The 14,770-nt window shown below is 47.4% G+C and overlaps 1 long non-coding RNA gene across 1 annotated transcript in view; it reads left to right on the top strand.

Annotated features, from left to right (window-relative positions):
* The window catches only part of LOC115299033, a 26,651-nt gene that overhangs the window by 1,269 nt on the left and 10,612 nt on the right, over positions 1 to 14,770 (top strand). The window lies entirely within an intron of this gene.

Genomic DNA, 14,770 nt, shown 5'->3' with positions numbered 1-14,770 from the left:
CCTCTAGGCTGGTGTCTCGCAGTGGAGCTTCGAGTTCCCCCTGAGAGGGCCCCCTGCGAAGGACAGTGGTGGGGACCGACTTGCAGGAGGTGAGGGAGTGAGCCCTGTGGATGTCTGTGGGAACGGTGTCCTAGCCAGAGAGCAGGGAGGGTGGGAAGCCCTGTGGAGAGAGCAGCCCTGACCTGTTCCAGGAAGGACCAGGCCAGAGGGAGGGCGGCGCAGGAGGGCAGAAGGGGCCTCTGGGACCCGTGCCTGTGGCCGATGGAGGATTTTGAACTGAAGAGTGAGGTGACCTGACTTGGGTTTTATGGGATCATTTCTCTGTTGAGAGCAGCCCATAGGGAGCAAGGACAGAAGCAGGTAGAGCAGTTAGTAGGCTGGTGGAATATTCCAAGACAGAGGTGCTGCCGGCTTGGGTCAGGATGGTCGCGGTGGAAGGACTGAGAATGGACCCGATTCTGGGTCTGTTTTGAAGGAGGAGCTGATGGGCTGTGTGGACAGATTGGGTGTGGGCGAGGCCAGTGAGTCAAAGAGGACGCCAAGCCCTCTGGCTCCTCCCAGATGCGGCTCCCACCGGGAGGCCCCTAGCCTGCAGACCAGGCCCAGCCCCTTCCCTGTTCTCTGGTTCTCCTTGGTGGCCATCGTCTGGCCACAGGGAAGGCTAATTGCTTCCTGTGTGTCTCTCCCACGAGAAGGAAGGTACAGGGAGGGACCGTGTCCGCCTCAGCTCCGTGTCTGCTAAACCCACCGTAAGTATTTCTCAGAGGGCGATGGGCGGAGGAGCCGAGGGTGCACTTCTGCAGTCTGCTGTTTCATGTCACCAGTTCTCAGTGGTCTGCATGGTTTACAAACCAGGCCAGGGGCCGGAAGCCTGAAATCCTGTTGTCAAAATTCCAGAAGTGCATCCGACTTGAACTGAATCCACAAACACCTGAGGTGCAGGTGGGCCCCAGGATCCCGTTCCCAGAGAGGTGGCATTTTCCCAAGGGCCTAGGCCTTTCCAGCACACTGAGTGCATCTTCACGGCCATGCCCGGAGTGCAGGGCTTGAGCTATGGACCCGAACTATTTGGAAGGTGGGGGCTGCTGCTGTTCGTTCTCAGAGAAGACGTCACTTTAGAATTAGAATATTCTGGTGAGGATAAGTTAGCTGCCACACTTGCCCATCCAGAAAGTCAAACAAATCATGGATTTCCTGCACCCTCTCTCTGTTTGTTCAATAAGGAACAAATTACATTTTGGAAAAGATCTATGGAAAAAAATGATCTCAGATATAGGATACTAATTTTTCCTTTTAATACCTTTTTTAAGATTTTATTTTTAGCACTATTATTAGTATTAATATTTATTTCTTTTTGGGAGATAGAAGAGCAGAGAGAGGGGGGAGAGAACCCCAAGCAGGCTCTATGCCATCTGCGTGGAGCCCAGTGTGGGGGTCTGTCCCACAAACCATGAGATCATAACGTAAGCCAAAATCAAGAGCCAGATGTTTAACCAACTGACCCACTCAGGTCCTTCTAAGATTTTATTTTTTTTAATTTATTATCTTTAAAAAATTTTGTTTATTTTGAGGGAGAGAGAGCGCCTCTGCACAGAGGAGAGAGGGAAAGAGAGAATCCCAAGCAGGTTCTACCCTGTCAGTGCAGAGCCTGATACAGGGCTTGATCTTACAAAATGTGAGATCATGACCTGAGCTGATATCAAGAGCCAGGGCTTAACTGACCAAGCCACCCAGATGCTCTCTCTCCCTCAAGATTTTGTTTTTAAGTAGTCTCCTACACCTAATGTGGGGCTCGAACCTACAACCCCGAGGTCAAGAGTCACATACTCTTTGAGCCAGCCAGGTGCCTTAATGGTTAATTTGTTAAAGGGCAAAAGTGAATACTTTCCCCCCACTCAGTAGCCTGATTGGAATATACTGTACATACAATTTTTTGTCTCATTTTTTCCCCCTATAATGACTGAACAGTGTTCCACAGTGTAGTTTTACTTTATGTGACTGTTCTTCTGTTCATCATGTGGGTAGCTGTGATTTTGCTATTAAAATAGGGCTGTAATAAGCAGTTTGCATGTGTGTTTCAGTCTTCCAGTGAGATGGATTTCAGGGGAGAAGCCTCTGCAAAATGGTCCTCCCAGGAAGTGATGTCTGTTCTCATGGTGAAAGAGTTGCTAAGCACAGAATCTTCTCAGTCTCGTAAATTGTCAGCTGGCAGGTGGGAAATAATGTCCCTTTAACATTTTTATTTTCTTTTAAAACATTTTTATTATAATCACTAGGAAGACTGAGCATTTTTAAAGAATATTTTATGTAATGTTTACTTTTGAGACAGGGAGTGGGAGAGAGAGAGTGCAAGCAGGCTGAGGGACAGAGAGAAGGAGAGAGAGGATTGGGAGCAGGCTCTGCACTAACAGCACAGAGCCTGACTTGGGTCTTGAACTGATGAACCACGAGATCATGACCTGAGAGGAAGCTGGACGCTCAACTGACTGAGCCACCCAGGCGCCCTAAGACTGAGCATTTTTTAGTTGGTCACTATCACTGATAATTTTTTACATGATGTCTTTCTCTTTTTCCTACTAGGTTGTTGTGTTTTTCTTTTGCTTGTGTTTTTATTGGTCTGTAAGAACGTGTCCATATCATATGTATGATAGTAGTCCATGGCCTACATATTTGTGACATTATTTTCTCTCAAACTGTTGCTTGTCTTTTAGTTTAGCTTCTAGCATACATTTCATGATACAGAAATTCTGAATCTTTATGGTGCCAGAGCTGACAGTCTAACTTTATGGCTCGTGGCTTTCAAATAACGCTTTATGAGACCATTTTCAATCACGACCTTTTCTTTGAGCACCTTTATGGCTTTGGCTTCTCTTGCTTCAAGCATTCATCTATCTTCATAATCCTGTATGTTACAAGGTAGCAGTTTTTGTTCCCACACCGTCTCTTGGTGGTCTGTATCCCCATTGCTTTGAAATATCACTTATACTGATATAGATCTGTAGATCATTTTTGACTTCCAGTTGGAATTCCTTTTTCCATCTTGATGCCTAAACATTTTCACTTGTGAAGTGTTAGTCGTGACTTGCTGAAGAGCTCCTCCAGCTCGGGGTAAAACAGGGTTGAATCAGGGAATAGCAGAATCTTCATAGTTCATTTGAGCAGCTGGACTCCAGGAAGAAGGAAGAGAAGGGGAAACTAACAAAAGGCATGAGTCTGAGTCTGTGGAAGCAATCACTTTTCAGGAAGTCCCACCCAGCAGACTTGTCCACACTTCTCATTGGCCAGAAGTGGGCATGTGGCCTCCCCCCAGCTGCAGGAAAGTGTGGGAGGGGAGAATCTCTCACGGGCCACAGAGGGTTACTATCCTTTATAAAGCTCTCTTAGGAATTAGTTTAAAGAAGGGCCCTACAGGGGTGCCTGGCTGGCTCAGTCAGTTGAACGTCCAGGTTTGATTTGAACTCAGGTCATGATCCCAGGGTCATGGGATCAAGTCCCATGTCGGGCTCCACACTGAACATGGAGCCTGATTAAGATTCTCTCCTTCTGCCTCTCCCTCTCTCTCTCCTTCCCGCCCTTCCTCCCTCTCCTCCTCTCGCTCTCTCTCTGCCCCTTTCTTATGCTAATCTCTTTCTCTCAAATAAATGGACTATAGTGAGCAAAGACCATGAACAGAATGCTCACAGATGGAAAACAGATGACCAGTAAGTATATCAGTCTCATTTCAAAATTATAACTAATCAAAGAAGCACAGAGCTCCGAGACTGCGTGTCACTTGCTGAATCGGCACAGCTCAGAAGAACGGGGTGTCGCTGTCGGGAGCGCTGCCAAGGGCGGTCCTGCAGTCACACACAGGTGGGAATATAAATTGGCGTTCTTTCCAGAAAGAAACTTGCCATTGCGGTTTAAGAACCACTTCTAAAACCGGTTCCCAAATCCTCCACCTCATCCTCCAATCTCTTGTCTGTTTGGATTCCTTTCCCAGCAGTCCCCTTCAGTGCTATCCTAGGTCCCCTTCCTTCTCTGACCTCAGTCTGTCACAGGAGTGTGTCTCTGACACCCCTTACTGCCATCTGTCCAGCCGGCCTTTTCCCTTCACCTGTTCTGCAGAGCGACAGCTGGACTCGTGCATCTGGGGCTTCTTTGCACCTGTACCTGGGATGCAGGGCCTGGTCCACAAAGGTCATCCCATTTCGAGGGGCAAGCAGGCCAAACTTTCACGGCCTCCAAACTCAGCTGGGCTTTAAAGACTGCCTTCCAGGGGTGCCTGGGTGGCTCAGTCGATTGAACATCTAGCTTCGGCTCAGGTCATGATCTCTCTGTGTGTGGGTTCGAGCCCCACCTCGGGCTTTGTGCTGACAGCTAGCTCAGAGCCTGGAGCCTGCCTGCTTCAGATTCTGTATCTCCTTTTCTCTCTGACCCTCCCCTGCTCGAGCTGTCTCTCGGTCTCTCAAAAACAAATACAAAACATAAAAAAAAAAAAACAACTGCCTTCTAGCCCTTGGCACAGTTTCCTCTCCCGTTTTCTGAAACATTTTTGCCAGACTTTTACTTTTCTCAAACCTCCTCCACCCCTACTCCAGACACATCCACTCTCCTCAGATGACCTGCTTCACACTTTCCAGGGAAGACTGGCTACTGCCACCTTTCCTGACGCTGATGGGTCTTCGTGGTCTTCATGGTCATTACCTCCTGCGTGCCACTCTCCCAGGGGCTCTCCCGCTGGCCTTCTTCCAGCCGCTCTGCATTTCCACCAGCTCTCTCTCCACCGGCCCCCTCTCCACCATGCACTCACAATGTTCGGGTTTTTCTCAGCTCGCTTCTCTCTCCACGAACCTTGGCTTCTCTGTCTGTGCTTGGTGCCCTGCCCCCTTGGCTCCCAGGAGCTGCCCCCTCACGCCTCCCTGCTCTCCCTGCCACCCTGTGCCTTCTCAGCTAGCTGTCCAGCCCTGCTTTGGTGGCCCCGCATTCCCGCTTCTTCCCTGGCCTCCCTGGGGACTGCGGTTCTGCTCCCGGCTTTGGCTTCCCTTATGCTCTGTTGCCACTGAGACTTCTGTGCTCAGCCTTCCTTTTCTGCGCAGGTCTGCATTCCGAACAAACTCCCCCAAAGCATTGTTTCTTGCTGAACAACCTCCTCCGAATTTCCTTTCCAGATACCTCTTCTGGAAACCTCATGGCAAGAAACACACTGGACAGCTCCACCTGCCCGGTCCACCAGCCCCTGAACTCCGGCGTTCCCAGAGCTCACCTTGTTGACCTCACCCTCAGATGCTGTCAGACTTTCTCTAGAGCCGAAGAGCCTCACTATCTAGCCAGTCACTCTAGGTGGAAACATGGTGGTCATTCTAGGTGATTCCTTCTCCCTTCCCATTCATGCCACATCATGAGGTCCTGCACATTGTATCTTTTTAATAACTCTCTGTCCCTCTGATGCTCTGGGTATGTGTGTGGGCTCTCCTTTTTCTCACTTGAATCTCCTATACTCTGGTCTCTTAATTCTCAACTCGGTTTCTCTGCGCACTGGTGTATTCTCCCTCCCTACCCCTATATGCATCTTCCATACTATTGCCAGAAAGATCTTTCTGGAAAAAATAATGGAGATACTGCTAGCTTACATGTATTTGGGTGCTTATTGTGTGCCAGGCACTATTCCAAGTGCTAGTCTTGTATTGATTCCTTTAATGCCAAAACCAGTACTATATTATCCCTTTTTACAGGTGAAAAAACAGAGGCCCAGAGAGGCTCAGTAAGCTGTCCAAGGTCACAGAACTAGGGAGTCTGTCTGCAGAGTCTACACTCTAAACCATAACATCATAACAAAAACCACATCTGGGCTTTCTAGGAATTAGCACATCGCATATACTATCTCTTTTCATCCACTGAATTCTAGAAGTTAGAAACTCTTACTATCTCCATCTTTTGGACAAGAAAATAGGGCACAAAGACACTGAGTAGCCCGCTCATACTTGCACAGCTTTTAGGTGGTGGACAGGCTTTGACCGGCATTGGACGCCCTCTCGGCTGTCAGCCTCGGCCACTTCCCCCACCCCCAGGGAGCCAGCACGTCCTGAACTCACTTTGATGAGTATTTTTCTGTTCTTTTAGGTTGTGGGTGGCAAAGGAGGTACACTCGTGTGAGATGTTCATGCTAATCAGAGTGTGCTAAGAAAAGACCAGCACCTTGTTCACGTGGTATACAGATAGAATGAAATGCTTTGCCCAGTAATACCGTAGAACTTCTGTGTGAGTTGAATGGGCTCCATTCTGACTGTTTGCCCTCCTGCCTCTCTATGAATTGATTTTATAATTTGGAGGGGTTTTTTTTATAAATCCTTAGGGACACAACTGTCATAGTAACCTGTTATAGCACCATGGGTGGTCTCTACCAGCAGGTTCCTGAAATTATCAGGGGTAGGAAAATTCTCTCATTAACTTAAGACATTACGGGAGACATTTTCATTTAAGGTGATCAACCGAACACGTGTGTATTCCTTCTCTCTCATTACAATCCACTGAAATGTTAGAACAGGTTTTTTTTTGTTTTTTTTTTAGATTTCTGGGAGTTAGAAAAGTTGGTAGTGAAAGACACTGAGAAGAAGTTCCAGATGACTGATTACAAAGTAGCCCTGTGGCTGTTTTATTGGTCACATGTTGTCCAAGGCGGGACAGTAGGATATAAGAAAATCCTCAGAAAGGCTATTACATCCATTAAAAAAAAATGCCAAGCTACTGTGAAAAAGGTATGGAGTTCTTGGCAATTAAAAAATCTGTCACCAATTCATAAAAAGTCTTAGGGGACTGAGAAGAGAAACAGTCTTTGGAAAAGCAGTAAAGCGAGTTTCTGTTCTTTCATGTCCCAGGACACTAGACTCCCCCAAATTTACATCGTCAGGAAGAGCACAAATAAACCAGGCCATTACAGAGTCAGGGGTGTCCCTCCTCTTCCTGCAAACCTGTCCTATTCCTGTGGCTACGTTATGTTTTCACACAAAAAGACTGCTATCTTTTTGCCTTCCTGGCAGCCCTGAAGATTTTTTTTTTTTAAATTCAAATAGTTGTTAACTGGAAGCAGTTTTGCCACCCCCTCCACCCCTCTGATTGCCCCACCTGGTCTCCAGATGGTTTGGGTCATTGCCTCTGGGGAGAGGGGGACATGGCGCCACTGGCTTGTAAGTGTGTAGGGGCCAGGGATGCTGGTAACATCCTACAGTGTTCTGGACAGCTCACAGGAAGGCATTACTTGGACAAAATGTCAGAAGTGCCAAGGCTGAGAAATAGTCAACTGTAAATTGCCAAGCCAACCTGCAGCCAGAACTGTTCCTTCGTCTCCCAAGATGTCGGGGCCATGAGGAGTTAAAAGCTACAAGCGGAAAGTTGGCAGTCTTCTCTTTATGTTAAACCATCCTAGTACTTGACTAGAAAGTAGATAAAATCTCTAACACTTCTTGGGCCTCATGTACCCACACAGTGAAACTGAAGAGGTGACATCAAGAATAACATTTAGCCTGGGGAAAAAACATCCGTAGTTGGAATGATTGATACATCTTTCTGTTGTCACTGTCAGTCTGTCTGGTTCTCTTTCCCAAGGAGGCTGGGTGCAGTCTCACAGCCCTCCTTTGACCGGGGCTGCAGACAGCCATTCCTAATCAGCGCTGGCATGGAAGTCCGAGCTCCTGCCACCCTTCCCTAGGAGGTGTCCTTGCCCAGACTGGTCCAGTATAGATGTCAGATGCCTGAATTCTTTCCTTCTCCGCCTCCCTTTCCCTCGCCTCTGCATGAGCGTGCTGTGGCGAGTTCTTCAGGAGAGGAAATCTCTTTCACCTTTGTCTCTGATAAATGTCATTATTTTAGGGGCGCCTGGCTGGCTCAGTTTGTAGAGCATGCAACTCTTGATCTTGGGGTCGTGAGTTTGAGCCCCACATTGGGTGTAGAGATTACTTTAAAAATGTTCTTATTTTTGTCTTCATCTTTGAAACATTTGCGTTTGGTGTTCAATTGCAGGTTGACCGGGGTTTTTTCTTTAGCACTTTAAAATGCCACTCTCTTGTCATTTGGTCATAGTGTTTCTGATGACAAGTCAGCCATCATTGTTATGTCACTCCCCTGTACCTTAAGTGCCTCTATTTTTTTTTCTCTCTGCTTTCAAGATTTTCTCATTTTTAATAAAAAAAATCAGTATTCTTTTGAGTCATTAATAGCGTCCTTCCCTCCATCAAGCCATGATGTGGGAACACTCTTTTCTTTGACCTTTGAAAAAGGGCAAGTGAAGATTAATGGTGTTCTCCACCCAGAATCCCTCCGTCACCCAGCAGAAGCAGCCTCACCCCAGTTTTCCAGGTGAACGTTTTTGTCCCTTCATTTTCTGCACCACGCCGATCATGGAACTTTCTGGGCTACATCTGTGATGTGTTCTCCCCCTAGAAACATAGAGCATCCACAGTATTCCAGATTCGTAGCAATTGCATGCCTTTAAAAAATATGTAGCATTTATTGTTTATAGAAATACAACCATACATTTGCAAAGCACAGCTTTGGAGGTTTCAAATATTCTGTTTTCTCACACATATTCTGTTTTGCTGCAGTCTCTTACAAGTTGCATGTGATGGTTGATGCAGATGGAAATAAAGTGAGGTGCTGGAAGGTCAAGGGTTGTACTTTTAGAGCAGGTGGTTGATTTGCAGTGGAGCTAGGACCACAAGGAGCACAAAAACAAGTTAGGAGAGAGGCTGCTTTGGTCACAGGGACCTTCAAACTGCTCCTCCTGAGGGTCCCCAGACTTCGGTTCATGTGTCATTTATTTAACGGGTGTCTGCTCAAGTTTTCATCCCCATGAGATAGGGATAAAAATTGCCCCATAGGGGTACGTGTAATATAATAAAATAAAATAACGTATGCAAATGTGCTTTCGTAATAGAAAAGAATGTACAAATATAAGCTTAATCTAGTATTAGAGAGCTGATGACAGTTATGGCCCATGAATTCTAGTTTCTATGTCAGATTTCTTTCCTGAACAGAGAGACCTCCACACTTTATAGGTTTTTCTTGAACTTTTTAAGTGTTTTTCAAGTTGATGGTTTATAGTCAGTGATTCAGCCCTACCATTTCTTTTAAAATGGCAGCATGGCATTGGCCAGGATCAGACTGGTAGGACTTCCGGGCTGTGTTCCTGTTCACTCCCTGAATAACTGCAGAGGCCCTCCACATGTTCTCCTACCTTTCGTCTGTACTCCGGTATCTGAATTTTCATTCTGAAACTCAAATCTGTTGCCACTCCAGGGTGGAGAAACCATCAATGGCTCCCTGTTGCCCCTTAGCTCCTGGTTCCTGGTTCTTCTTAGCCAGGCCCCCCTCCTCTTGTTCTGTGCCCTGGTAGGACCCTTTCCACATTCCCTCTCCCGTACTGTTTGGGTCTCCTTGGGCTGCTTCCCTGTGAAGCCTTTGCCGGCCACACAATCCATTCTGCTTCTCTCTCTGCTCCCAGAAACTCGGAACAAAGCTGGTTGTTTACATTTCTGTCTTTGCTCTTAGCTCCCAAAGGTGGGGACTGTGGCTCATTTCTCTGCTTTTATCCTCCCCGGTTCCTGACATTTAGAGAGGGCTCCACGAATACAGGGTGAATGGAGATCTGAATGAATGGAGATCTAAACTTCTCATAGCAAGGCCATCCTAAGATGGTTTCTGTCTAGAGAGTTCTTTGGCCCTCTGTGAATGCACACCTGAGAACGGCCAGGCTGGCATTTTTACAGCCCCATTCCCAGTGGCATCAGGCACAGAGGACTGAGACGTTGATCCTTTGATGAAGGGTTTTTGCTAGCTCACCACATACTGGGTCTCTAACTTCCTGTGCATTAGGTGCCTGTGATTCTCTTTGGTGGCCTGCAGCCCACGCGGCGTGACCACAAGCCACCCTTTGTTGTAGATGAACGGGCCACCCGGCTCCTGCTGTACTTTTGTCTTTATGTGGTCTGCTGGTGCCCGTGGAAGTCTTCCACAGAGAAGCCGTAGCTTGGGAGTTATCTGAAAGCGGTGGTTATTGGTCTTAATGCTCCGAGCAGCTGACACTCCATGAACCCTCACCGGGGACCACACTAACGAGCTAAAGGAGATTAATGGCGTTGCTGAACGATCACTGTGGTGGTGGCATTATTATTGCCGTCATTCCCATTTGACTGTGGAGGACAGCGACCAGGCAACAGCACTGGGACTCCCAAGTCTGTCTGTCTCACCCCAGAGCCCTAACTCAGCTCGTCCGCATTCTGTCTCCTTCCCGTTTGCCTGTGGTGAGCCTTAGAGTCCGCTGTCCCTCGGGTTCTTATCACTCAGCCCTCGAAGGCAAGAGCATGAACTCGGTTATGAGTCACACACATCAGACCACGTTCCCGGTGGTACTGACCCAGCAAGAGTGCGGCTGCAGCCCGTGCTATGTGAGCACCTCTGCTTTTGCTACCACCAACCATTGACTGCCAGGCCCTCTTTCTGTCGATCCTGGTGGTTACCAGGCCACCTGCCAGCTTTACTTCGGGATGGACTGAGCAGCTTTCCAACAGAGTGCTCCCGCCCCCCCCACCCCAGGTTCCGATCGGTCATTCCGGGTTGGGGTCCACGTGCTCGCCTTTCTGAAACCACCTTATTGAGATATGCTTCATATGTCATGGATTTGCATCTTCTAAGTGTAAAAACTCAGTGATTTCTCAGCAGACCGACAGCATCGTGTCACCGTCACCACGATCTGATTTTACCACAGTTCTCCCACCCTCTCTCTCTGCCCCTCCCCCTTTCCTCTCTCTCTCTTATTCTCCCTCTCTCTCTCTCTCTCAAAAGTATTTTTAAAAAATGGAACCAACTGTTGTATTTTAGAGGCCCCGGGATTATAATGTGTAGCCATGGTTGAAACTCACTGTTATCTCTTAGATTTTTCTTTTCTTTTTTTTTTTAAACTACTGTTCCCTAGATTCACAGTGGCTCAGAAAAATCAATAGGCGCCTACGAGGGCTGTCTTTTAGATAAGCTCTCAGCGTAGTGGGCCCTTCAGAGAAGCCGTAGGCAAAATGGTCTTGGACTGAGAACTTAATGATCATGTATAACTCGCTTTTCATGGGAACGTGCTTTTCAAAGTCCAAATGTGCTGGGTGTTACATGGAAACCAATTTGACAATAAACTATCATAAATTAAAATAAATAAATAAAAAATAAACAATAGCCAAATCAAAAAAAAAAAAAAAAAAAGAAAGAAAGAAAGAAAGAAGCATTTGGAAGAGAGCTTGCACAACCTGTCTTAAGATGCGGACCGCCTCCCTGCCAGTGGCCACAGCACTGAGTCAGAGCCGAGCCCTTGGGTTTGTGCGGCCTTGCCTTTGGCACTCCTGCTTTGCGTTTTTTGGGGGTACGGCCTTTCAGCACCGCCTGGCCTCTTGCAGGGCTGTGGCAGTAAACTGGGTCTCCCTTCCCAGAACCTCCTCCTCCCTCCCCAGTAAGATTTAGCTCCACATGCTGTCCGCACTGAGATAGTTCGCCAAATATTTCTCACCTACTTCTGCTTGCTTCAGTAATTTTGAAGTCTCAAAGTCAGCTGCCCTCAGGCCCAAGCAGGTGCTATGCATGACCCGCCTGGGGACACCACTGAAGGGATTTGCAGGCACGAGGTTACAGCGGGAACAGCAAATAGATTCCATTTCTTGTGCCAGAGGGAAAAAGGCCAACTGAGCAAACAAAAAGCTGTGGGATAAGCCTACATGTGTAGGAAGACAATAAAACTCCACTCAGTTTATCTGAAAACCCTAGTTATTGATTGGAATTCAAATTATAGCACGGAGATTCAGTTAAGATTGATCCGGGTTTTGTTATGGTTGTTTAAGGCAAAAAGTAAATGGTACTTAGAAAAGCGATGAATATGTAGGCAAAGGGCCATCATCTGGGGAAATAATTCAGAGTATAGAATATAGAGGCATTTGGCCCATCCTTTTACTGAAATACTTTGATCATTTTCCCTCTGAAAAATATCCTTTTTCTTTTCAGTGTTATGCAGGGTGGGGGTGGGGAGCTTCTGTTTCTCTTTTCCCATACGGTCCCTTCAGAAGTCTATAAACCCTCTTATAAGACTTTTAAAACTACTTTGTGGAATGTGTAACCAATTGTTTCGTTTATACAGTGTCAGAGGGTTCCTTTATTTTTAATCCAATTAAGTAGGTTTCAGATCCCTTCCCCGGAATTGAAGAAGACAGCTAATCTAATGAGATACAACAGGAAAAACTCACCCAGCAGTTCCCCGGCTCACTGTGAAATCAGATGAATGTGTCCAGACCCAGCCCAGGGCTCAAGCGGGTTCCGTAAACCACTTGTACCCCAGGACATGACAGCACTGCTCCAACTCTGGTTCCTGGCGGAACGCAGCGCACCGCTTGGCGGGGCCTGGCCACTGTCCCGTCACTGCAGACAGACCCTGCGGTGCAGTCCATGAGCCTGTATGTCTCTGCCCTGTGGACAGTGTTGAGATTCCTCAATTGATCGGCCGTAGTTTATATTATTTGTCAAACATGCACTTAGATATTTGCAGGTAACCAGGATTTCAAATCAGTTTATTAAAAATTCTCTCCACGCCCCACTTTTTTTTTCATTTTAATTGATCTCCCCAAGTGATTGTTTAAGGGGAAAAACCAACAGATCTCCTGTGTGATTGGTCAACCCAAACCATCAACACCGTGGTCTTGGGGCAACGGGAAGACACTGACGTCTGAAGTTAGTGTTGGATCTCAGGCTGCATGTTTGCCGTCCCTGGGGAGAGAGGGACTGAATGGTAAGAGGTGAGCTCCTGCTTTTCGGGGCTCAGAATGGCTCAGAGCTAGTGAGGTCCTGAAAAGCCAGTACCCCTTGCCTTCGGAAGAGCAAGTTGGGAAAGCGCAGACGTCCCCCTTCAAAGCATGAAGAATTTGGAAGTGATTAGAAAAGATCGAAGCTTCTTGGGAACCAACGGAACTGGTTCACAGATCTGGGGTCAGCAGACCGATGGCCTGTGGGCCAGATCCAGCCCCGGTAGGCTCAGAGTGGTTTTTGCAGTTTTAAATGTTTGGGAAAAAAAAAAAAAGAATATTTTGTGACATATGAAAATTATGTGAATTCACATTTCAGTGGCCGTAAGTCACGTTTACTGGAACGTCGCCAGGTCTGTTCGTTTATATGCTGCCTGTGACGACCTTTGTGTCTCAGCGGCAGAGCGGAGTAGTGGCAGCAGCAATGGCGTGGCCCGCAAGCCTGGAATAGTTACGACGTGGCCTTCCCAGAAGAAGTTTGCCGACACCTGACACAGGCAGTCGTATTTATCTAGACCTTGTCCTGAAATACGTGTCCAAGTAGGGATCAGGAAGAAAACAATAGTTGTAATGTTCCAGTGGGTTTGGGGGAGGGCAGTCGGTGGAGGTGGGTCGGGGAGGAGAGACATTTCTGATGTCTTTCTGGCCCCAGAGTCGCCAGCACTGGGCTGTGCCTCACACTTGGACTGGGTGTTACCAGAGTCAACCACCCCCATTAATTTTAGCAGCCGCTCCTCAGACACGAGGCAGAACGTCTGAGAAAGCCAGACACACACCTCCAGACCAGCCTCACATACCAGCCCTCCAAGGGATCCCCAAAGCCTCCTTGCGAGGTTTGCACCACACCCCGTGAGGATCACTTGTGTACAGCGGGTTGGCACCCTGGTTGGTAGGCAGCCAGACAGTAAGTATCTTGGGCTCCACAGGCCATGTGGTTTCTGTCCCAGCAACTCCGGTGCGCTGTGGTAGTGTGAAAGCAGCCATAGGTAACACAAACACATCAGCCTGGCTGTGCTCCAGTAAAGCTTTATTTGTGCACACCGGAACTTGAATTTCATATCATTCTTGCGCATCATATTGTATATTCCTCTTCTGAGTTTTTTCTCCCCACCCACAACCTTTTTAAAGTAAAAACTATTAGCTTTCCATACAGAACTAGGCAGTAAGCTAGATTGGATCTGTAGGCCATAGTTTGCTGATCCCTAGTAATAAGGGTAGTTTAGTTGCTTTATTTTTTTTCATTAAGAAAACATCAGCTTTGGAAGGCACTGTCACTCTTTGATTTTAGTCACTGTGGATTTTACTGTGGAAGGCAGTCCCACATGTCTGCTTTTCTGCCTACTGCTATTGAATTTTTTTCTTGCTGCCTCTGTTGAAATCTAGAAAGACCTTTTTTTCAAACCATTCTCTATTGTTGGGAAGCCATTTGCTTTTTCATCAGTTCAGTCAGTGTATGTTTATGAAACACCTACAATGGTGTGGCAAGCAGGTGGCAAGCTGGGTGCTCCAGGGAGGGGGCCGTGATCACTGAGATAGACTTGGTCTCTGCCCCCATGGAACTCTATGGCTTGCAGGCACGAGGCCAGTCATGCGCAGTGATTGGAAGATCGCAGCATGCATTGAAGGTGTGGACTCGAGCACTTATTTCATGGCTCCCATAAATACATCATGCAGGTGCCTGTGGCCCAAATGCAGTAGTTAGTACCCTGGGAAACAAGATGGCGGTTCACAGTAGTGGCCTTGGCATTTCAGTGTAACGATGGCAGAAACCTCCAGAAATCAGTCCACGATTAGGTTGGAAATTGTCAGGCCAATTGGAGATTTTCCTTTGACCCTGTGTCCTAGTCTAAGCATCTCTGTCTTTCTGGGTGAGTTGAACCACTTCAGACTGGGGGCATTTCCATTTTCTCCTGGCCCAGTAAGAGTCAGACTCCCGTCAGGCACGACTGAAGGCTGGATGTTACCAC

This window comes from Suricata suricatta, chromosome 8, assembly GCF_006229205.1.
Source record: "Suricata suricatta isolate VVHF042 chromosome 8, meerkat_22Aug2017_6uvM2_HiC, whole genome shotgun sequence".
NCBI lineage: Eukaryota > Metazoa > Chordata > Mammalia > Carnivora > Herpestidae > Suricata > Suricata suricatta.
This window is presented reverse-complemented; position numbering and strand designations above follow the sequence as displayed.